Here is a 24,447-nt window from a genome sequence, read left to right as displayed (position 1 = left end):
TCTCGCGCGCGAGACAGATAGACTACCCATCCCTCTTTACCCGGAAAAATGTGGCCACCATAAGGCTTTATATATTTTAGGCCAATTTATTACTAACATAGTTATTACAGTAGAATCCGGATATAACGACCTTCAAGGGACCGGCGATATTATGTCGTACTAACCGGATGACGTATAAAACGGATACTATTTACATATGTATGTAATTATGTATTAAACCGAACTTGAGTAAATAATATCGACGCTAAAAACGGTTAGTCGTTATAAGCGACGTCGTTATAAATGAATTCTACTGTATATATATTTATTATACATAACATAGTTATTTATTATATATATATAATATATGTATATTTTTTAGGCCAATTTATTACTAACATAGTTTCTTAAGGATTTACCCATTGTTACTAACATACTTAATTTAAATTTTTATCTTAATTTATATTGTATTTTAATGTATGGAATTTATTTTCTGAATTAAAATTATTGAATTGAATTGAATAAGAAAAAAAAAACAATAAAACTATGTGACAAAGACCAAAACTTGGGGAATCAGTAGGACAACACTACGAGTATTAATAAGTATACTGATTTTTACAGAAATTAATTGGCCTAATGAAGACGCAACTTGGACGGTCGACGCAGCGACTCTGCCTATGAAGCCTATGGTCCTGGTTCGAATCCCGTTAAAGGCATTTATTTGTGTGAGGAGCACAGATATTTGTTAAGGAGTCATGGGCGTTTTCTGGTTTTTTTAATAGTATGTCAGTAGCAAACAAGCATACGGCCCGCCAGATGGTAAGCAGTCTCCGTAACCTATGTACGCCTGCAACTGCAGGGGAGTTACATGCGCGTTGCCGACTCTGCCTATGAAGCCTATGGTCCTACCCCGGTAAGGGCATTTATTTGTGTGATGAGCACAGATATTTGTTTCAGAATCATGGGTATTTTCTGTTTTTTTATTTATACTACGTCGGTAGCACGTCGGTAGCAAACAAACATACGGCCCGCCTGATGGTAAGCAGTCTCCGTAGCCTATGTACACCTGCAACTGCAGAGGAATAACATGCGCGTTGCCGACCCCCCCCCCCCCCCCCCCCTCGTTGAGCTCTGGCAACCTTACTCACCGGCAGGAGCACAAAACTATGTGTATTTGTATATACATATATCGTTGTCTGAGTACCCACAACACAAGCCTTCTTGAGCTTACCGTGGGACTTAGTCAATCTGTGTAAGAATTGTCCTATAATATTTATATTTACTAAGGTTTGTTAGTACATACTACTAGGTAAAGTCGGGTAGCCTATCTCCTGGGTGAGATATTTACAGCCACGGTGTTCCTATTCTAAGCCTACAGCCTACAGGACAGGAATAACTGACCGACAGATATGATTAGGTACTTTTATGGCTAGTTTATATGAAGTAGTTTCCTTAATGCTGAGGGAAAATGTATAACATAGTGTAGAGCAATTAAAAAAAAGACTGCAATTAGGTTTTAAAATGCCATTTATGGTCTTCATCGGTGTAACATAGTGTAGAGCAATAAAAAAAAAGACTGCAATTAGGTTTTAAAATGCCATTTATGGTCTTCATCGGTAGTTCCACTTCACCAAATGGTGCTTCCCGATAGCAATTCAAAAATACACCGTGGGCTCGAATAACCCGACAGATTTTAAAGGTGGTTTATTAGAGACCAAGTTTTTTAAAATTAGTTAGGTCTTTGTTTTGATTTTTTTTTTGTAAAAACGACTTTTTTGCTGCGATCTGCGATGCTGCCACAATGTGACTTCCTTTAGACATGACTGACAGACATTAAAGTTTTAAAGGAAATCGCAAAACTTATCTACATATTCGTTGTAATGTTTTGTCTTCGCCAAGGTGTAAAAAGAAATTAACGTGTCGTGAGCAGAAAACACAATTACTTATATTGTTTGCCGAATTCGACTAAAAGTCATTAACATTTTGCTCCTTATGGCCTCAGCAGGCATATTATGGATGGCTTTATGCACGTGATAGAATAAGCGTCACTTTCTGCGGAATTGAACACACACCGTTTTGCCACGTAGACAAGAACGACCATCATATCCGTAGGGCTAAGACGGTCGGCTCTTCACGTTCTAACAAGTATATAAGTGCGAAAGTGACGGGCATAGTGACAAGCGATAAAAATTTAACCATGCTGCCACTGCAGGAATGCGTGGGTAAAATCTGTCGGGTTACTCAAGCCCACGGTGTACTCAAATAGCTAAAACAAACTGACTAAAATTCATAAAAATATTCCACAAGGCCTCAAGGGCTCTTTAACAAGTCAATACAAAATTCACAGTGACATGAAAAATACATAGCAAAGCACACTAATATGTATGTTTTATTTAGCTTACGTCACACGTTACGTTAAATACACCGACATTTTAATTGATTCGTATAGCGAAAGAGAAAGTCGGTGAAATTTAGCCATAGGTCGCAAAGGTCCGTCGCCCACGGTTATCTATTAAGGCGACTCCGAGGTCTGTTTCGTCATGTCAAGACTAAATGTCATGCTAATGGGAGCATTTGGTAAACATATTGTAGGTCGCGTACATAGATACGTGTAGTGTAGTTATTTGAATTATTTGATTACATATGACATAATTACATCTAATAACTACGAGTATTAAATTTAAAAAAAAACCGCAATGGCTATGCTCGTCTTCCTCGCGTCGTCCCGGCATTTTGCCATGGCTCATGGGAGCCTGGGGTCCGCTTGACTTCTCAAGATTTGGCGTAGGCACTAGTTTTTACGAAAGCGACTGCCATTTGCCCTTCCAACCGGTAAACTAACTGGGATTAGTCCGGTTTCCTATGGTTATGCTATATGCCAAAAAACGTTTCATCATTTTGGAATAGAGTAGCTCACACTCATCAAACTGCTGGATCGATTTCTATCAAACATATGTAGTTAAGAACCACGGCAAGGAAAGGTCCGACTTTCTACATATTTTCTTCGCACAGTCGCGAACTATACTTCGTTTTTAGCATAAGAAAGAACTTCGCAGAAGTAAGCTTGTGGTTCCAAATCGGGCACTTGTTGCGGTAAAATTTGAAGTAAATTATAAGTAAATATTGACCATGTCACATTAGATAATTCCACTATAATTAACGATTAAATCAACAGCAGAAGTAGCTATAAGTAAGCAGAAACAGCTACGAGTACGCAAATTGGGTACTTGACTTGACACATGTTGAATATTATAACAAAATTTAGTTAAATGGATAGAAAATGAGCCATCCATAATAAAAAAGTGGAATTAAATTATATTGAGATTATAAAAAAATACAAGGCTCCGAATTAAAAAAAAAAAAATCTTTCAAAAATAAAAAAGAAAATGGTACCATTCGATTCCTTACATTTTATTGAAAAATAAATTGTATGACAACTATACACATAAACGCAATATTTCAGGGTCAAAATGGCAATTTCCTTGATCATCCATACATTTAGGACAGACTTATATATGATGTGACGTCACATCACCTTATCATTTTGTTAGAGGCGTTTCAATCGTCGAGTGCGAGCGTCAGACTTTAACTCTAATTTCTGACCTTTGTGTTGCTTAAACGCCATGAGTCCTATATAGACATTTGATCCTCAGGAAAATCAAGATCGTTTGACATTATTTACAAAAAACAATTAAGTAGCCAATTAAAAATGCCAAGTGCACAAAAACTCTAATATACTTGGATAAGACTTTTTACTGCGGTAAGAAAACTGTAGTCATCTTGCTTACTTAGAAACAAAATTACAGCGGCTTGAAATAAATAAATAAATATTATAGGACATTATTACACAAATTGACTAGTCCCACAGTAAGCTTTTTTTTTTATACTACGTCGGTGGCAAACAAGCATACGGCCTGCCTGATGGTAAGCAGTATCCGTAGCCTATGTACGCCTGCAACTCCAGAGGAGTTACATGCGTGTTGCCGACCCTAACCCCCTCCCACCCTCGTTGAGCTCTGGCAACCTTACTCACCGGCAGGAACACAACACTATGAGTAGGGTCAAGTGTTATTTGGCTGCGATTTTCTGTAAGGTGGAGGTACTTCCCCAGTTGGGCTCTGCTCTAGATCTGGAATGACATCCGCTGTGCTGTGCCCTACCACACAGAGCGAGATGACATTCACAATGCCCATACCTCTCTTGTGGACGTAGTTTACTGTAGTTTAAGGACATACCCGGGCTCGGCATAAGCTCAATATGGCTTGTGTCGAGGGTACTTATACAACGTTATATATAATATATAATAATATAAATAAAGAATTCAGCCTATATACGTCCCACTGCTGGGCACAGGCCTCCTCTCATGTGCGAGAGGGCTCGGGCTATAGTCCCCACGCTAGCCCAATGCGGATTGGGGACTTCACATACACCTTTGAATTTCTTCGCAGATGTATGCAGGTTTCCTCACGATGTTTTCCTTCACCGAAAAGCTAGTGGTAATATAATATATAAATATCTATAAATACTTAAATACATAGAAAACACCCATGACTCAGGAACAAATATCCATGCTCATCACACGAATAAATGCCCCTACCAGGATTTGAACCCGGGACCATCGGCTTCATAGGCAGGGTCACTACCCACGAGGCCAGACCGGTCGTCAAAATATACAGTTTTTTTCGGTACAGGCCTTATTCGCACATGTTTTGTCCACTTCCCGAAGGGGAGCTCTCGCGCGCCCCCTCACCCCTCACCGCCCCGCGACCTTGACCCGTCAGCTGGGCGACATCGTCTGATATTGATATAGGTACCTTGTAAACGTGCTTGGGAAGCTATTAGCTTTGTTTGATATTTTTACTTGACTACAAGTTTTATGATATTAGCAGAGTATTTAACGGAGCGCCATGGTGCTCATAAATATTTGAACATCTTCTGTTATCAAGACGTTAAAGTGTACGTTCAGATATTTTTGAGCACTTTGGCTGCACTTATATATCTGATGGCGTCTGCACTAGGTGTTTTTTTTTTTCAACCCCTAGTCATAATTTACTATGGAACCATTTCCAAAATCGCGAAAATTGGCTATATCATACATTTTGTCAGATCAGATGTCAATGTTGCCTAATATGGGAGAGCAAAATTACTACTAATATTTTAAAAGTGAGTATCTAATTCCGTCTGTCTGTCTGTCAACGATATTACGGTTATTTTTTCACGCTTAATAAACCGCTGAACAAATTGAGTCAAAAGTTGGTAAGATAGCATTGTGAATGTCATCTCGCTTTGTGTGGTAGGGCACAGCGCAGCGAATGTCATTCCAGATCTAGAGCAGAGCCCAACTGGGGAAGTACCTCCACCTTACAGAAAACCGCAGCCAAATAACACTAGACCCTACTCATAGTGTTGTGTTCCTGCCGGTGAGTAAGGTTGCCAAAGCTCAACGAGGGGGGGTTAGGGTCGGCAACGCGCATGTAACTCTTCTGGAGTTGCAGGCGTACATAGTCTACGGAGACTGCTTACCATCAGGCGGGCCGTATGCTTGTTTGCCACCAACGTAGTATAAAAAAAGTTTGAAGCCTGGGGGAGGACATTAGGTACGAGTAGGATAAGTTTTTATCCATTATCATCATCGCTCATTTATTTATTTATTTTTTAATATTTACACGGCATTACAGCATATGCCAATACACCGAATAATTAGACTATACAAATACAAAACATATATAAAATAAAAAACAGATATTCATTAATAATCACATGCAAGTGCTGGAAAGCCTATCATCCATCATCTCACAGAACCTCAGACACTCCTGGCACATATTCACCCATCTCCCCGCAAACAAGTCACACTCTGGTGCTGGTCTGGGTCTGGTACTCATCAGCATACGAAGTCGCGGACAAAAGCTAGTTAAAAATAATGGCAAAAATGAGCGAACGATTAAAGAAAAACTGAAATTCTTAACCTCGACAAGCAAACATATCGATTAAACATTGACGATCGCAAATTCAAACTTGCGAAACATCAATAAATTCTTCCGCAACCGAAAATCAACTTAACAATGTAAGGGAAAGAGTCGGTATTTGAGGATATTGCGAGCTCAGTACTCCGCGTGTTGTTATTACGATTGCTCCAAAGAGAATCTAACGAATCGAATATACGGGCAGAAAAACGATTATCGCCTCTAATGTGGCTACCACCAGAGGGCCTACCGCGAACCACGTTCGACGTGTTACCTCTCTGTCGCACTTGTAAATTCGTACGTAAGTGTGACAGGGAGGCAACACGTCGAACGTGGTTCGCGGTAAGCCCTCAGTTCGGCACTGACATATTACAAACGCTGTCGAGAACGTAACTTACTTTCTATGCATCATGCATCTCGCTCGTACTCGCATATAATTGGGTACTTGACACATGTTGAATATTATTAAAAAAAATAGTAAAATGGATAGAAAATGAGCCATCCATTATAAAAAAGTGGAATATAATTTTTTTTATTGAGATTATAAAAAACACAAGCCTCCGAGTCTCAAAAGAATTTTTTTTTTGTCTTTCAAAAATAGAAAAGAAAATGGTACCATTCGATTCCTTACATTTTATTGACAAATAAATTGTATGACAACTATACACATAAACGCAATATTTCAGGGTCAAAATGGCAATTTCCTTAATCTTCCATACATTTAGGACAGACTTATATGATGTGACGTCACATCACCTTATCATTTTGTTAGAGGCGTTTCAATCGTCGAGTGCGAGCGTCAGACTTTAACTCTCATTTTTGACCTTTGTGTTGCTTAAATGCCATGAGTCCTTTATAGACATTTGATCCTCAGGAAAACCAAGATCGTTTGACATTATTTACAAAAAACATTTTCACGCGTCTTGTCCTCGTTTCCAAATTTTAGAGATGGCCCTAGTTACAATAGAGAATCTTCCGATATTTTATGCCCTAATAGCCAGAGCCAGAGCGTTCGACTCGCCTTGTCCGTGGGCTATAACAATACCGGCCTAAAATCGATGGAATTCGAGTGTCTTATAACGCATCGTGTTTAAGTCGAGTATATTTTTGGAGGATCAGGCGAATGCGAGATTACTCGTTTATTGGGATCTTCCGGCTTAGTTGCTTTTAATAGTATTACTTCCTGTAGAGGACGACTTGTTTTATGCTTAGTACCTGGGCGACCGAGCTTTGCTCGGTTTTAACTATTTATTGTAATATGGTGGTCTACAGGTGATAATCTTAACTACATTTTTTTACTATATTAAACTTGTCTAAAACAATAAAAATTAAAAAATTATATATAAAATTGAACATATAAAAAACAACAAAAGTTAGTCACCGGGCGAGATTCGAACCCGTAACACTCGTTTAGCAGTCCGCGTCTTAACCCGCTGAACCAGACGGACAGCAGCCGGCAACACGAAATTAGCGACCATATTCTGCGTCGAAAGAAAAACGCATGAAAACTCGAAAACACGCGTTTTCCCAAACATAAGACTAATCTAGATCGATTGTATACCCCCAAAAACCCCCATATACCAAATTTCAGCGAAATCGTTAGAGCCGTTTCCGAGATCACAGAAATATATATATTTATATATATATATATATACAAGAATTGCTCGTTTAAAGGTATAAGATTTATATAGTCAGGCCTAGGAGCGTTCCGCGACAGTAGTCGCCATCAGATATATCGGAGCGGCCGAGGTGCGCAGAAATATCTGAACACGCCATTATTGCCAAGGCGTTAGAGTGCGTGTTCAGATATTGGTGAGCACCTCGGCCGCTCCGATATATCTGATGGCGACTGTACATCGCATCCGAGATTTGCAGCTAACGTTGCATCAATTCTTTTTTAAATAATGTTTTATTTTTTTGGGGAACTAAATATTCACTGGGGCAATATTTCTGTGGTTGCCACCCGTACTTTTATAAAAAGTATTGTACTCTATTTTAGCTTTGTGTACTTTATATTTTACGAAGCACTAAAAGTACGCCAAAATACTTTATTTACGACCTTTATTCATTAATTATATTTTTTTAAGCGAAACATGCAAATTTTGGAAATTTCATATCTATTCACCAGGAAAATACATTTGACAATGTTCCTGAATGCAACCTTAAGAAACAATGCTTCCATTAAGCTTATCAGAAATGAACTACTAGTTTATTTTTTGTGCATGCCATGCTTAGAAGCTATAAACATATTTCAAGCTGATAAGAAACTGTTAGCCAGTGCGAAATCAAACAAAAAATATGTATTTAAAAAAATACAATAAAATACTTTATTTTTATGCCGTGTACTTTTTATTTTTGTACCATCAGACGAGAAATACTTTATTTGGGGCGCAAAAAGGTGGCAACCCTACATCTAATTGATACAGAATGCATCTATCCTCACACGCACTGTTTTTAGGTTTCCGTACCGAAAGGGTCAAACGGGACTATTACTGAGACTCCGCTGTCCGTCCGTCCGTCCGTTCGTCCGTCCGTCTGTCATCGGGCTGTATCTCATGAACCGTGATAGTTAGCCAGTTGAAATTTCTACAGATTATGTATTTCTGTTGTCGCTATAACAACAAATACTCGTACTAAAAACAGAATATAATAAATATTTATTTACAATCTCGAGGTTCTCATCCAATCACCGAAGTTAAGCAACCTCGGGCGGGGTCAGTACTTGGATGGGTGACCGCTTTTATAGATAATAGTACGGAACCCTTCCAGTGCGAATCCGACTCGCACTTGCCCGATTTATTTTATTTTTAATTTTGTGATTTTAAAATGTGGAGCAAATATCCCAGTTTTACTTTTTTGCGTGTGATTTTATCTTCAATTGATTGATCCCGCAGATTTGAACATCTCGTGACGTTCTTGGTCGCAAGAAAACACCATGTTTCTAAAGTTTCAGTCGCTAACCACGTTAACAACTAGGTAAACGAGTTTAACCCTGAAAGTTAGGTAGGCTGTAACGTCTAGACCTTGCGTGCAATGAGTCTTTGTTCTAAATATAGATTGTATGCAACCGCTTATCATAGCATATAGCATAGATATAATATGTTATTGTTATGTCGCGAACTAGAATAACTAGAAGAGCTAAATAAATACCCAACTTGCTGAACTTGCACTAAAATATAATTATGTATTCGTCAATGAGCGACGCAACTGTACTGCGCGCAACTTGAAATATCGTAATATCATGGTCTCATGGTAATGCCGCGCAATGATGTTTTACTTTAGTTTTCCTACTCCTCTACTGTTATCTGTCATTTATGCATTCATTAACACGAATATAAGAACATACATAAAAGATTTCAAGAAAAGTCTATATTGTCTATTCCTCATAAAAGCTCTTGTGCTTTTATAAGCTATAACGTTACTGCGATTAATGGCTACCAACCTAACAAAACCAAAACGAATACAGTTTTAAACTAAGTGCATTGCTGCCAACTTACAAAATATTCATTTGGTTGCATAGTAAAAATAATTACTTCATAAGTCAGAAACACGCATGTGACACCCGTAATATAGCAACACCCATAGACTACGAAGACCGCTTAGCGTTGCTTATTAGTCTCCGTAGGCTACGGTGGCCAAAATTGAGAAAAAACTGTCTTAAAAATTAATTTAGCAAGTAGCAAGTACCAGGGCCTCATGAGTTACGAGGAGGTGTCGCTGACCGGCCGGCCGCGGCCCGGAGCGGGCCGGGCGCGTAACAAGGTATGCTCGCGCGTCTTGGCTATATACTTTTGCTGTAATTTGTTTACCTAAATTAAGATTTATTTTTGTTGACTCGTAGGAAAAATATTGTATGCAACATTGTATAAGTAGGTCAAAAAATTCTCGTGGCGTATTCCTTTACAATGTTCGCCTACGCCTTCGGCTCCGGCTCACATTGTAACTCACGCCACTCGCCTTTTTTGACCCTTCTTATACAACTGTTGCATAAAATACTATATTAGTATTAGTTTTCTCATGTTTTTGTACTATCTATGAATATAAAGGTAGTCTGAAAGATTATACTGTACCCCTAGTGTAACTAAATTCGATTTCCAAACGTGACGTACGCGTTTGCGTTTAGTCTCATTTTGTATTGGATTTCGAAAGAGCGCGCCAAGCGGGACGTTTTGGAACCTCAAAATCCTATACAAAATGAGACTTAACGCAAACGCGTTCGTCACGTTATGATGTCGATCAAAGTTACACTAGGGGTACAGATCTTAATAATTGATTACTCGTAGTTTTTTACTTTATTTACCCCTCGTTTACCGTTATCTAAATATAGAGATAAGATCCTAAAGATCAGCTGGTCCGACCGAGTGCGGAACACCGAAGTCCTACGGAGAGCCGGCGTGGTGGAATCGAAGTCTACCTCATGCGACGACAGTTACGTTGGAGCAGCCACGTTTCAAGAATGGTGGAGGGTCGAGTGGCTAAGCGCGTCTTTTATTCCGAGTTGGAGGAAGGCAAGCGAAAGCAAGGCGGACAACTCCTCAGGTACAAGGACGTGCTTTTTGACGACCGGTCTGGCCTAGTGGGTAGTGACCCTGCCTATGAAGCTGATGGTCCCGGGTTCAAATCCTGGTAAGGGCATTTATTCGTGTGATGAGCATGGATATTTGTTCTGAGTCATGGGTATTTTCTATGTATTTAAGTATTTATAAATATTTATATATTATATATATCGTTGTCTAAGTGCCCTCAACACAAGCCTTATTGAGCTTACCGTGGGACTTAGTCAATTTGTGTAATAATGTCATATCCTCTTAAGGCCCAGCCATAGAAATGAAAAATCCAAAATTTGCCACTGGAATTTGAAACTATAGTGCACGGAATACAGTAGATTTTATTTTGTTTGAAAATTGCACGAAACAAAACAAATGCAACTCTGTCCTAATTGAATATGATTTAAATTTCATCGAACTGAATAAGTCCTATAGGTAGGACCTTGGGCCTTACGAGGCTATAATATTTAAATAGAGCAAGACGTCAATTAATGACAATACTGAAACTAGTCCCAGTGAGACGTATTTTGATTCTCTCTTTCGGGCCGTTTTTTCTAGTCTCCTATGTTCTATCTTGCTCGTTTATAAGGGTCAATTTTGATAAGCAAAAGGAGTAACGGTACTATCCGATGCTAAATACATCGGCCTACAGGTGTACCGAGCACGCGGTGACGGTGAGCAGGTGCTACACTAACACTACTATACGACTTGCAGGAACTAAACTGGCGTCCTTAATGTGACCTAAATCGAAAGGACCCACTCCGCCTAAAGACTCCCAATGAAATAGTGTTCGTAAATTATTGACCAATGTCGGATCGTCCGCATTTCCGCAAACAATTTTTAGATCACGTCTATATACGTCTACTCATAGTGTTGTGTTCCTGCCGGTGAGTAAGGTTGCCAGAGCTCAACGAGGGGGGTGGGGTTAGGGTCGGCAACGCGCATGTAACTCCTCTGGAGTTGCAGGTGTACATAGGCTACGGAGACTGCTTACCATCAGGCTGGCCGTATGCTTGTTTGCCATCGACGTAGTATAAAAAAAAAAAATAATAAGTGAACACGAAATCTAGACCTTAACATTATAGTAACAAGGTTCACAATTCCGCTAAAGTGTATGAAAGAGCTTAGATTACTCAATGCTGATTGATGATGCCATCTGTTTCTCCAATTTCTTTGATATATTACTATCTAATTGAGCTGGAGACGTCGCCTTTGCGTCGGTCGTTAAATGGGATATAATTCGCTCCCGTGCTAAATATAATCAGACCAAACTAAGTTGGCAGCGATTTTTTTTAAGGTTCCGTACGCAAAGGGTCAAACGGGACCCTATTACTGAGACTTCGCTGTCCGTCCATCCTTCCGTCTGTCACCAGGCTGTATCTCATGAACCGTGACAGTTAGCCAGTTGGAATTTCTACAGATTATGTATTTCTGTTGCCGCTATAACAACAAATACTAAAAACTTCCCCTTAAACCGCACAGTACGCGACCAATTAGGTTCTAAGGTGTGAGGATGAATAATAATTAATTTAATTATTTAATTTCCTGTCTATTTTTAACTGTATGGAGCAAAATACAGAATAGATTAGATTAGAATACATGATTTATTTCATGAAAGACAATTACATAATAAATTTGCATTGATGTCAAAAATATAAGAATTTCTATCATGATCGTCAAAAAAAAATAAAAATGAAAATAATAACAGTACTAATGAATAATGAAAAATACTTACTTAATTATGAAAAAAATACCTTGAACTATAGAACTATAAGGGATGCCACTAGAACTTGCATAAAATAGTGAGATGCTAGCATTTCAGGTTCACAGAAAAGCGATCAATTTGTCTGTCTGTCGGCAATAAACTTTGTTGTTTAATCAGTGACGCATCCATTGTAACGGACTGTTTGTATGGGCAAGCCCAAGCGATTTTGATACTTATTCCCTGCACATTCGTTTCTAAATATGTGGACAGTAAATATGTTATCCATTCCTATTGTTATGCGTATGTATTAGTATACAACAATGGTGGCTAATATGTAAAGTCTGGGCATTTGCAACTTCATACCTGACGCTGTGACGTGTGACTTACATTATTAATAAGATTTTTTTTTTATAAATATTATAGGACATTATTACACAAATTGACTAAGTCCCACAGTAGGCTCAATAAGGCTTGTGTTGAGGGTACTTAGACAACGATATATATAATATATAAATATTTATAAATACTTAAATACATAGAAAACACCCATGACTCAGGAACAAAATCCATGCTCATCACACGAATAAATGCCCTTACCAGGATTTGAACCCGGGACCATCAGCTTCGTAGGCAGGGTCACTACCCACTAGGCCAAACCGGTCGTCGTTAGTAATACATATTCAATAAGTTTTTAATTTGCTGCGTGAATGAATAGACCACGGGCCAGGAGCATATTTCGTCAGTCATCGTCTCCCGGCTGATATTTTGTCAGATAATAGTTTAGATGCTTTTTTTTATACCACGACGGTGGCAAACAAGCATACGGCCCGCCTGATGGTAAGCAGTCACCGTCGCCTATGGACGCCTGCAACTCCAGGTGTTACATGCGCGTTGCCGACCCTTGAAAAATCTGTACACTCCTTTTTTGAAGAACCTCATACTGTAGACCCCCGGGAAAACCTCGGCAGGTAGCTCATTCCACAACCGGAGTGTGCGCGGGAGGAAGTTCCAGCGAAAGGTAAACACTGTATGTTTTTGACCTCTTCACGATACCAATTTAAATAACTTTTGGTTTGGAGATTAATAGAGGCCCTTGAGGCCCAGGGAAGGACATTGGGTAGTTTTTAATAATCATCATCGTCATTCTACACGGACCAAGCCGCGGACAGAAGCTAGTAAGTAAATATTTTTTTTCAATATTCCCTATTTCCATACAAGCCAATAATAATATTTGTTGTTGCTTGCTACAATGATGCCAATTCGAGATTAAGGTATAGATATTTTATCAAATCTCTACAAACAAAATCTGTTTGTTTGATTTCATTTGTTTTTGATGGTAACTTGAATAATGTTCATCATCTTCAGCAGTCTTAACCTATAGTATATATTTGAACCGTTCTTGTGAATGGCACAACTATACTCTAGCGGCCCATGGATATATGAAAAACTGGCGGGTCAGTTTACAATCAATGGTACTAGAAAATAGAATAGAACAAACAAAAAAAAAGCAACACCGTTCTCATTAGTAATGATTGAAATTTCATTAGAGTTCATTTTTCTTGTATTAAAATTATTAAACCTTCCAAAAAACCAAAAACCAGATACTAACGTTATTGTAAGATTACCCCAATTTGTCCAATCTGTCATTTGAGTACAAAACCAGTGCCCCTAGTGTAAATTTATTCGATGGCGTAACGTGACGTACGCGTTTGCGTTAACTCTCATTTTGTATGGGATTTTGAGTTTCCTAAACGTACCGCTTAGCGCGCTGTTTCTAAATCCCATACTAAATGAACGCGTACGTCACGCCACGAAATCGAATAAATTTACACTATGGGCTCAGGATGTCCTGAAGTAAATTAGTCAATCATAATGTTGTTATAGCATCTGAGATATAAAAGAAACAGCTAATATGCATGCGTAACTCAGACATAGACAAGCTCAGAGCAAGCTTACATTCAAAAGGAAGTTGCATAAGCACTTATTTGAAAACAATCGTGAATAAATGTCTGTACGATATCTCACACTAGGTACATAATTATTATATATATGTATATTTATTTATATATATTCAGTGGCGGATTTGCAGTCTTGGCCGCCCTAGGCCCCATGCTCAGTAGTAGCTAACTAGCCGCCCTTTCCTCAGCACCCATCATAAGGCTGGCGCCTTGCTGCCGCCCCTTATGTTTTGCCGCCCTAGGCCTGGGCCTACTGCACCTTAGGGTAAATCTGCCACTGTATATATTGAGTTTGTAAATACACAGTTGACTGCTAGAGAATGCCTCAAGGCGTTAAGTCTGCCATTTGTACTCTTTTTGTAAATATGTGCAATAAAGTTTAAAAAATAACTGCTGAGCTTCAGCAGAGACTTCATACACAATTTACAAATATATTATATACAGGTTTATCTCATGTGTTAAAAAGCAACTGATAAATATCAAATAACATACTATACATGAGTAGACAGACTATTATAAACCCACAGTCTAGAAATGCTTTACCGCTGAGCTATTAATACCAGGTTTGTGTCAATTTAATTAAAAATGTACCTACAGAAAATGTTTTCATCCATTTTCTGCATGAAAAACTTCACCAAAAACTGACATTATTGAATCAGGTGCATGGGAGTCCCAACAGCATCCTAGGAATGATAGCGGACAGGGTTGAGTGTTCCTATTGTCGCACTGTGAGGGATTGCATTCTCCCGTCAGTGTTGTTTTGTTTTCAAGTTAAGTTCTCTGTACCTACTAACATCCTTAGTTTGTAAGTTATATTCTACTAATAAAAATATATTCATTCATTTACTACTAACATTTTAAAAAACTTCACTGTCATTGCATGTTATTTATGCCCAAACTATTTTTGATTCATAACTTTCGTATGGTTAAACATTTCTATTTTTAGATATCTACCTATAAAAATAAATTTATGGCTGTTTTGTTTATTTTGGTAGTCCTCCAGAATGTCAAGTGGTTTTTAAACTAAACAGATGCCAGACTTAGAACCAAGGAAATACAGGGTCAAAATGTCAAACTCAAGTGGGGTCACAAATTGACGCGATTGACATTTCAAAATATTCATGATTGATTAATACTCAAAGATTAAGTAGTTAATTTTTTTTTTTTTTAAACAACCTATAGTTTGAACCATCTAGAGCTTTAACTAAATCAGACAAACTACGCACAGTAACTTGAATAAAACGAAGTAAAATTGATAAAACGATTGAAGTCGGTACACCAACACTCGTAGCTTTTTATCACTGTTACTTTACCACTTACGTCGATTACACTGTATTGAAAATCCGACACTTAAAAAGCTTGTAAAAATTACCAAATGACGTCACATTGCATTTAAAACTAGGTCAGCACTAAAACACACGCTTGCACTAAATTTCGAAGGCGAAAAACGTCTCAGCCGCCATTGGCGAAACGGGAAATCACAAACTTTTTTATTTTCACATCGCGAGTGTGTTTTTCTTGTTATTTTGATTATTGTTTTTTTTTTTTCGGAATAACTGTTGTTTTATTTATTTTGGTGACGTAGCACGACTGCGCGGCGGGCGGCGCGGCGCTGTATGGCGCATTCCGATTTTGTGGGGTTGCCAGGACAAAGATCCAAATTATTCGAATTTCACTGTAAATTATGATAACAAGTGTGCCATTTTGTTACGTCTTTTTTCATAAATAACTCACTTATTTGAAAATAACGCTTCAAGAGGCATGATGACAGGTAACAGTCGACTATGTCAAAATAATTTGAAATTTAATTAATTGAAATAAGGTTTTCTATCGTTATAACTAAAAATACGTATGCTGCCTGAGGGTATATGATAGCAATACTAGCATTAAATCGCTGTTATTGTTACACTTGACATCATCGTCTGCGGTGTACGTTCATAGGTGTATGCATTACTCATAAAATTTCGAACGGGAGGACATTTATATATTATACATATATTTACTTAACTTTTTTTCTTTCTACATTCATATAATAATCAGTACTGGCATAAAAAAATTACAAGTTCGGTTTGTCAACGACCACCTTGCAACACTCAATCACAATTGTCAGATGCCGCTTACAGCGTCACTATGAGTTTTGGATGCGATCTAACTCGAAAAATTTGTACTTGGTTTATTAAATTTTGTTGCCAAATTAACCCTTCAGATTAGTTGTAATGATATAAGTAACATCCCGTAAGTTCCACCAATTGTAATATATAAACATGGTTACAACACATTTTGAAATGAATTAAATAAAATTATAACATCGCTTGTAGATGTTTCTGTTTAGATCAAAATTAATGTATGGTTAGAAAACACTAGTTGTGGTTATTATCAATTCGAAAGAAAAGAGAAACGCAAAAAACTCATTTTAGAAATTCGAACGAGCTCCGTAGTAACGCTTCGTTTGCAGGGTTGTGCATTATGGAGCATCGAGTAAATACGTAATGGTGGCGCCATTTTTGTTTCTGCCCAATTATGCGTACGGTTTATATTTCAACAGATTCGCTGAATTATGGGGTGCTTGCACTACTTGCCTGCGGTGCCAACTATTCCTACTTAAGAGGCAACAGGAGTGGTAATTTCTCCATACAAACGTACTCGACTGTTTCCTCCGTGGTTTTTGAAGCTAGAGCAATGATTTTTTCAATACAGATTATTATTATTAATATATGTGTCGGACTGTTTTCATACTTTTGTTTCTTAAGGCGCTAGTGTACTTCAAATATTCGCAAAAACAGCCTAATTAATTTACAAGGCCGCAAAGAGAAGCATGGTATTCAAAACTGACATCAATTAGTCTAAAAAGCAAAACAGTCCGACACAGATAATTTCATTACCATGTAGATCTCAAAATTTTGTTACATTTGGTTAAGTTTTGGAGGAGGAAACAGTCGAGTACAAAACATCGTTTTTTGAGATTTTTAAACAGGATTTTTCGCCTAACCTGGCGTTGTCCTTATCGCAGCCGCTTCCGTTAGCGAGACGGATATATTCACCTAAAATATTTAAATCTCAGCTCCCGTATCCTCTTAATAAACCAGCCGCACTAAATATACATGTTTTCATGTTTTGGTAAAATCATAGTCAGACCAAGATAAGTTTGCAGCGATTTTGATAGGCCAGCCAGTGCGTGTTAAGTGAACGTCATAATTTCATAGAAGTATGACTTTTAAAATAACACTTTCTGGGCTGCCAAAATCACTGCCAACTTATCTTGGTCTGACTCTACATTTTAAGCCAAGCAAGGCATTAGCCGCGTAAGCTGAAGACGCGGGTTCGCTTTCCGCCTCGGCTACCGGTGGACTTGTTCACTTTTTATTTAGTGTATGATATCTATGTCAGTTTGAAATCATACAATTCTATTCGAACCTAACCCCTACCCCCCTCCTCCCCCTAACCTAAGTATACTATATGCAGTTAGTTCTGTACTCTGTAGATACCTAATATAAGGCACAGATTTTTACTTAGAGAGAGCGCACTATTTGCCAACCGTCTTCAGTTTGGCGAAGCTTTTGTATGTATAAGTCTTCTTCTTCCTCGCGTTGTCCCGGCATTTTGCCTCGGCTCATGGGAGCCTGGGGTCCGCTTGACAACTAATCCCAAGATTTGGCGTAGGCACTAGTTTTTACGAAAGCGACTGCCATCTGACCTTCCAACCCAGAGGGTAAACTAGGCCTTGTTGGGATTAGTCCGGTTTCCTCACGATGTTTTCCTTCACCGAAAAGCGACTGGTAAATATCAAATGATATTTCGTACATAAGTTCCGAAAAACTCATTGGTACGAGCCGGGGTTCGAACCCGCGACCTCCGGATTGCAAGTCGCACGCTCTTACCGCTAGGCCACCAGCGCTTTTGTATGTATATGTATTTTTTTGAAATAAATATTAAAAAAACTCTATAAATATACCCGTACTCCTGGAAATACTGAAGGCGCACAATTCATTCACTGTGTTTCAGTCTGTATGCGGTATAACACTATACTTAGCCTACCTCACCTATTATCTAGACAGGAAGTACTTGAATAAAAATAAAGGCCCTTTATTAAAACGAGAAACATCCGTTCCGGAGCTATGATGTCGCAGACGAACATACAGACATCCTAACAATTCGAGTTTATATTCATATTTCAATGTATATTTACAGCAGCTAATTAAAAAACACAGTTGCTATTTAAACAAGACTTAATTAAGAATGGACAACCCTAGCATTTGAAAATAGGCAAAGGAAACGAAATGGCCGAAAATAGCCGAGACACTCCGAAACATTCCGAGCGAAAAAAAAAAAGATAATCCGACTTCCTGGACATTTATAGATTTTTATTTGATGTGGTCTATAATTTATGGCTCATTATTTTAACATTGGAGTGTTTTAAAAACTTGCGGTTGGCGGGAATATACTGATTTCGCATTTCCGAAGCAAAAACAAAATGCATTTTGCATTTATTTCCTGGATTTCCTTACTTTTGACTAACAAAGAATAAAAAAAATGAAAACCTTTCATACGTGTATGGTGGTCAAAAATCGTGAGTTCAAACCTCGGTTGTGAACTATCGAGCAGAAAACATAAAGATTGATTTCGAAAAAAAATTAAAGGGCTTAAGGGCCAATTACATCCACATGCTATCGGGCCCGATGTTGGGCTGAACGCCTGAGCAAGAGTCGTTTTCCGTTTCATTAAATATCAGCACATCGTCAATTCGTCAGTAATATTTGAAATGTAAAAATATTTTATTACATTTCAAATATTGTTGCTTTCGTTGCAACGAAGTTTTTATTTAGAGAGTCGAGTTCTTTTGAGTTGAGCTTAAAACTACAAATGACTCATAAAAGATTCAGCAGTTTTAAAAGTTTTAAGTGCAGTCTATAAAGAACGTTTTCTAACAAAAAAATAAAATACTGAAAACCCGTGGCGTTACGAGGCCGATATCGATTTTAGTCGCAAAAATGTCGAATTGATAGATTTAGTCGATGAAATTGTACACCTCTTGTTAACAATAAGAAATAACATGTATTGGTTTCTATTAGCACGACTTGTTATCTTTCATTTTAATACATCAATTTTTTTTGAAAACAGACTCACTTATTTAGTAATGTTTTTTTTTTCTGATGGACGTTTAGGTAAACGCGCGTAAAGCACTGATTTTAAAGCTCTTATTTGTAAATTGTGTAAAGTTTGGACTACTAGAAATGGTAATTTTGTATTATAAATATCCTGTACTTCAACTTTAATAAACTACATTTTTGTTATCATAAATTTGAAGTTGTGTAAATGAAAGTTGACGAAATCAATTTTCTCCAGAAATTACTTCAAAACAAGTGACAATTTCTCTGAAAATCGACTTAATTTCAACGTAATTTTGATACTTAAACAATCTACAACATTTGCTGAAACTGTTCTTATATATAATTTTGTAAAATTTACCACCATAATTTTTTGATGATTTTTTAAAAAACTGTCCCTTCTCGTCACGCTTGCAACCTCATTATTAAAAGCAAGATGAGAAGACATACTAAAAGAAAACAATACTTTTTATTTAGATATTACGTAACAAAGGTGTACAATTTCAACAACAAAATCTATCAATTTTACATTTTTGCTCTAAAATCGTTACCGGGCTCTTAAACTGTACGATTGCCTCGAATTCGTGTGCGTGACGCCGCTGTACTGGCCCCATTCTTATTGTCCGTAAGGCCCGTCCTTAGATATGTCAATGGTGATAATTATGTTAATTAATTATTTACCTCTTCTTGTTGGCTGAGTGACGACCTGCTTCCCCAGTCTTCATAGGGCTCCCTGTCATCTGAACCAAATAAAAACAATTATTTAAGCGTCATAAAACCAGTAATTTTAAATAATAAATAAATATTATCTTATACCTTTAAACGAGCAATTCTTGTATATATATAAATATATATATTTCTGTGATCTCGGAAACGGCTCTAACGATTTCGCTGAAATTTGGTATATGGGGGTTTTTGGGGGTATACAATCTATCTAGATTAGTCTTATGTTTGGGAAAACGCGTGTTTTCGAGTTTTCATGCGTTTTTCTTTCGACGCAGAATATGGTCGCTAATTTCGTGATGCCGGCCACTGTCCGTCTGGTCCAGCGGGTTAAGACGCGGACTGCTAAACGAGTGTTACGGGTTCGAATCTCGCCCGGTGACTAACTTTTGTTTTTTTTTTATATGTTCAAATTTATATATAATTTTTTAATTTTTATTGTTTTAGACAAGTTTAATTTAGTAAAAAAATGTAGTTAAGATTATCACCTATAGACCACCATATTACAATAAATAGTTATAACCGAGCAAAGCTCGGTCGCCCAGGTACTAGGATATTATTACACAAATTGCGAAGTCCCACAGCAAGCTCAATAAGGCTTGTGTTGAGAGTACTTAGACAACGATATATATAATATTTATATAAATACTTAAATACATAGAAAACACCCATGACTCAGGAACAAATATTCATGCTCATCACACGAATAAATGCCCTTACCAGGATTCGAACTTGGGACCATCGGCTTCGTAGGCAGGGTCACTAACCACTAGGCCAAACTGGTCGTCTTCTATCGAAAACTCGTCGAAATTTTGTTTAGTTACAGAGCTTTTAAAATTTTCAGTATTGTTATTGACTGAGTGTTAGCGAAGGTCTGTGTTAGCTTGGGCAAAAATGCATTTATGTCCAGATGTTCTCTTCTCCAGGTCGCATTTCTCAACCGATTCTCGTGAAATTATGTAAGCAGGTAAGGTATATAAGCAGGTAAGGTATGTAAGCAGATAAGGCAGTAGGTAAGGTATACAGAATTTTACTGTCATTTTTCTGAAAAGTTCACAAAGGTGGAAATTGGCCATTGACATATATATCTAAGGACGGGCCTTACGGACAATAAGAATAGGGCCAGTACAGCGGTGTCACGCACACGCATTCGAGCTAATCGTGCAGTCTAATGCCGCAACGCGACTGGTTGATGAGCTCGCACCACGTGCGCGATTGGTCGCAACTAGTTCCGTTAGACTGCACGATTGGCTCGAATTCGTGAGTGACACCACTGAACTAGCACCATTCTCAGTGCCCGTAAGGCCCATCCTATGACAATGAAATTGGCATATAAAAAAAAGACGCACAACAAGAACAGTTTGAGGTCCAGGGAAGGACAGTGTTTATCAATGCTCATCATCATTCTACGTAGATGAAGTCGTGGGCAGAAGCTAGTACTGTTTGCATACACAGGCAAAGGGTAAAATACCGGTTTATTTCGGTTTAACTCCGAACTTTCATCAGAACGCAAATGTTTTTAAGAACTTTATTTTAATCGGTTTATTTGCCGAGCGAAGAGACCGGCCGGCTTGGTGGTGTGCCACGTAAACACAGACACCAACATAGGAAGAAACCAGTTTTTATTGTTCTAAACCGGTTAATCTGTCAAGAACATCATGGAAATGTTCTCCTAAAACGGGTTTAACCTTTTGACCGCCAAAGACGTCATATGACGCGCGCGGCTACAGCCCAATATCAACCTTCATACCGACAAGGTTCACGATTACGCGCCGCGTGCGATAGGCGTGGCGTTCAAAAGGTTAAGAAACATGGCTTTACGAACAAACCCGAAATTAAAAGGTATTGTGCCAAGTACATGATAACGGTTCAGAAATTTAACGGTTTTGGAGCTTTGCTCACACAACATCCTGCCCTGGCCCCGTGTCCTGAATAAATCTGTATTTTGTGTTAACAAATACTTACAGTAGCTTACATCACTGCCAGCCTCCATGCTTCTCCGTTGCATTTGCATCTTTATTTATTATAACATAATCTGAAACAAGAATTTAAAATGAAATGTTAAAACCAATGTGACACCCTGACACCCCTGAATTAGTGAGCGTCATAAGCTGCAGAAACCGCTACCCATTGGGCGGGTTCTATGCTTATCTAATTGGAATATATATGTAATGATGTGGATAGACTCTTTTACTTTCTATGATAAAAAGTAACTGAAGGTACCTCACTTATATTCCTACGTAAGTCGTGTCAATATGTGCTCCCTAGCATATTAAAAGTTATTTCCATTTAAATAGTGTTTTATTGGACGTAATATTAATAAAAACGTTAACGTTACACAAGCCATATCTACTTTGTATAATAAATAATAATAATAATAATTTAGCCTATATACGTCCCACTGCTGGGCACAGGCCTCTTCTCATGCGCGACTTTGTATAAAGTAAATAAATAAATATTATAGGACATTATTACACAAATTGACTAAGTCCCACAGTAAGCTCAATAAGGCTTGTGTTGAGGGTACATAGACAACGATATATATAAAATATAAATATTTATAAATACTTAAATACATAGAAAACACCCATGACTCAGGAACAAATATCCATGCTCATCACACAAATAAATGCCCTTACCAGGATTTGAACCCGGGACCATCAGCTTCGTAGGCAGGGTCACTACCCACTAGGCCAAACCGGTCGTCAGATAATATATAATATTAAAGTGCATTTTAACTTTTTTTTTGTAATCTTGTTTCCACTTAGTTATTGCATGTTAGTTGTACTTTTGTGGACATATGTTATTGGCTATGTTTTCTGTTCACTATGCTATGTATTACTTTTAGTATTGCTGTTGATGCCCCAAATAAATAAAATAAAATAAATAATAAAATTTAAGCTGTCATCATCATCTTCCTGGCATTGTTACGGCATTTTGCCACAGCTCATGGAAGCCTGGGGTCTGCTTGGCAACGCATCCCGAGAATTGGCGTAGGCACTAGTTTTTACGAAAGTGACTGCCATCTGACATTCCATCCCAGAGGGATACTAGGCCGTATTGTTATTAGTTCGGTTTCCTCACGATATTTTCCTTCACCGAAAAGTGACTGGTAAATATTAAAAAATATTTCGTACATGATTTCCAGAAAACTCATTGGTACGAGCCGGGGGTTGACCCGCGGCGTCCGGATTGCAAGTCGCACGTTTATTTGAAAATTTAAGAATTGTAATCATAAAATAAATTTAATTTAAATTAGCACTTAGTTTGTAACTTTCAGTTAAAATAAACTCATAAACTTATAATCGCGGTCTTAAACGATTATCTTCATACAAAATAAATAAGCTTTTATAGAGTGTTAAGTTGAACAAGTAACAATGCGTAGGGAAGTTCTAAGCATCTTCAAGAATTTTCTTTTATTTACTTACAGTAAAGTGTAAAAATAGCTCCTAATATGACCGCTCCACGCCCTACTTAACATACTTATGAACACCACTATATAAGGCTCGCTTTTATATATAACTGCTATGAAATAACAAAATGGCACTGATTAAGACACATTTAATTCATTATTCACGATGTTTCAGTCAATTTTATCGCGAAAATGAAAGAGTTCATTGTACTTTGTGTTTACAACGTTATGTCAAATCGATGAACTGAGCTTGAGGCGTTTTTATGGTATGCATAAACAAAAACGTGCTTGCGATGTATTCTTTATAAATTAATTATAAAATAACAAATATTAATTTTGTTGCACTCACCATTAAAAAATAGCAGTACTAAATTATCGTTTAAAGCTTTACTATTAGCGGTTGCTTAATATAGCATGTCAATCAAAAGCGGAATGGTTAATACTTAAAAACGCCTAACGTAGTAAAAAAAAAAAAGCTTAAGGCTTAAAGGACACGCATCCAGGCCATAATTGTTTAAAAAATCGGTAGTGACTACCTACTAAAACGTAGTGATTATATGCTCTTTTGCTACCTACCACACGTAGTGATTATATGCTCTTTGCCTACCACTACCTACCAACTACCTACGATTTACGAAGGGGGCCTACCGCGAAAACCGAAATTCGCAAATTGCGGGAATCTTTCTCTTTTACTCTCACTAAGACGTAATTAGGTGACAGAGAAAAATGCCCGCAATTGACTAACTTCGATTTTTGCGGTTAGCATACTTACTTTACTCTTTGGAGTGTTTGGTTATGCACATTGAAAAGGGCCTCGCACTCGCAGATAAGATACGACATCTCCCATGGTTATATAGCTCACGCTACGCCACTAGCAATTGGTCCCGGGTTCGAATTCTGGTAAGAGCATTTATTTGTGTGTTTATCACAAATATTTGTTCCTGAGTTATGAATTCTTTATATGACAAATCATATATATCTATGTCATATATTACCTAGCTCTCTCTCATCTTAGTACCCACAACACAAGACTTAAGCTCAGGTACAATTCTTGA

The 24,447-nt window shown here is 37.7% G+C and overlaps 1 protein-coding gene and 1 long non-coding RNA gene across 2 annotated transcripts in view; both read right to left on the bottom strand.

The window, feature by feature from the left end:
• Positions 1 to 15,820, bottom strand: part of LOC133532622 (colorectal mutant cancer protein) — a 50,458-nt gene extending 34,638 nt beyond the window's left edge. The window contains exon 1 of the mRNA XM_061871374.1: positions 15,525 to 15,820. The gene's annotated coding sequence lies outside the window, so the exon portion shown is untranslated. The remainder of the gene's footprint in view (positions 1 to 15,524) is intronic.
• Positions 15,821 to 19,644: 3,824 nt separating this feature from the next.
• LOC133532346 (uncharacterized) lies at positions 19,645 to 23,926 on the bottom strand. The gene is made up of 3 exons (XR_009801681.1): positions 23,409 to 23,926; positions 21,946 to 22,015; positions 19,645 to 19,997 (listed from the first exon to the last, which is right to left on the bottom strand). It is a non-coding gene; the product is annotated as an uncharacterized LOC133532346 (long non-coding RNA).
• Positions 23,927 to 24,447: the final 521 nt, after the last annotated feature.

Source organism: Cydia pomonella, chromosome 27 (assembly GCF_033807575.1).
Source record: "Cydia pomonella isolate Wapato2018A chromosome 27, ilCydPomo1, whole genome shotgun sequence".
Taxonomy (NCBI): Eukaryota; Metazoa; Arthropoda; class Insecta; order Lepidoptera; family Tortricidae; genus Cydia; species Cydia pomonella.
Note: the sequence above shows the minus strand (reverse complement) of the source record. Positions and strands in the feature narration are given on the sequence as shown.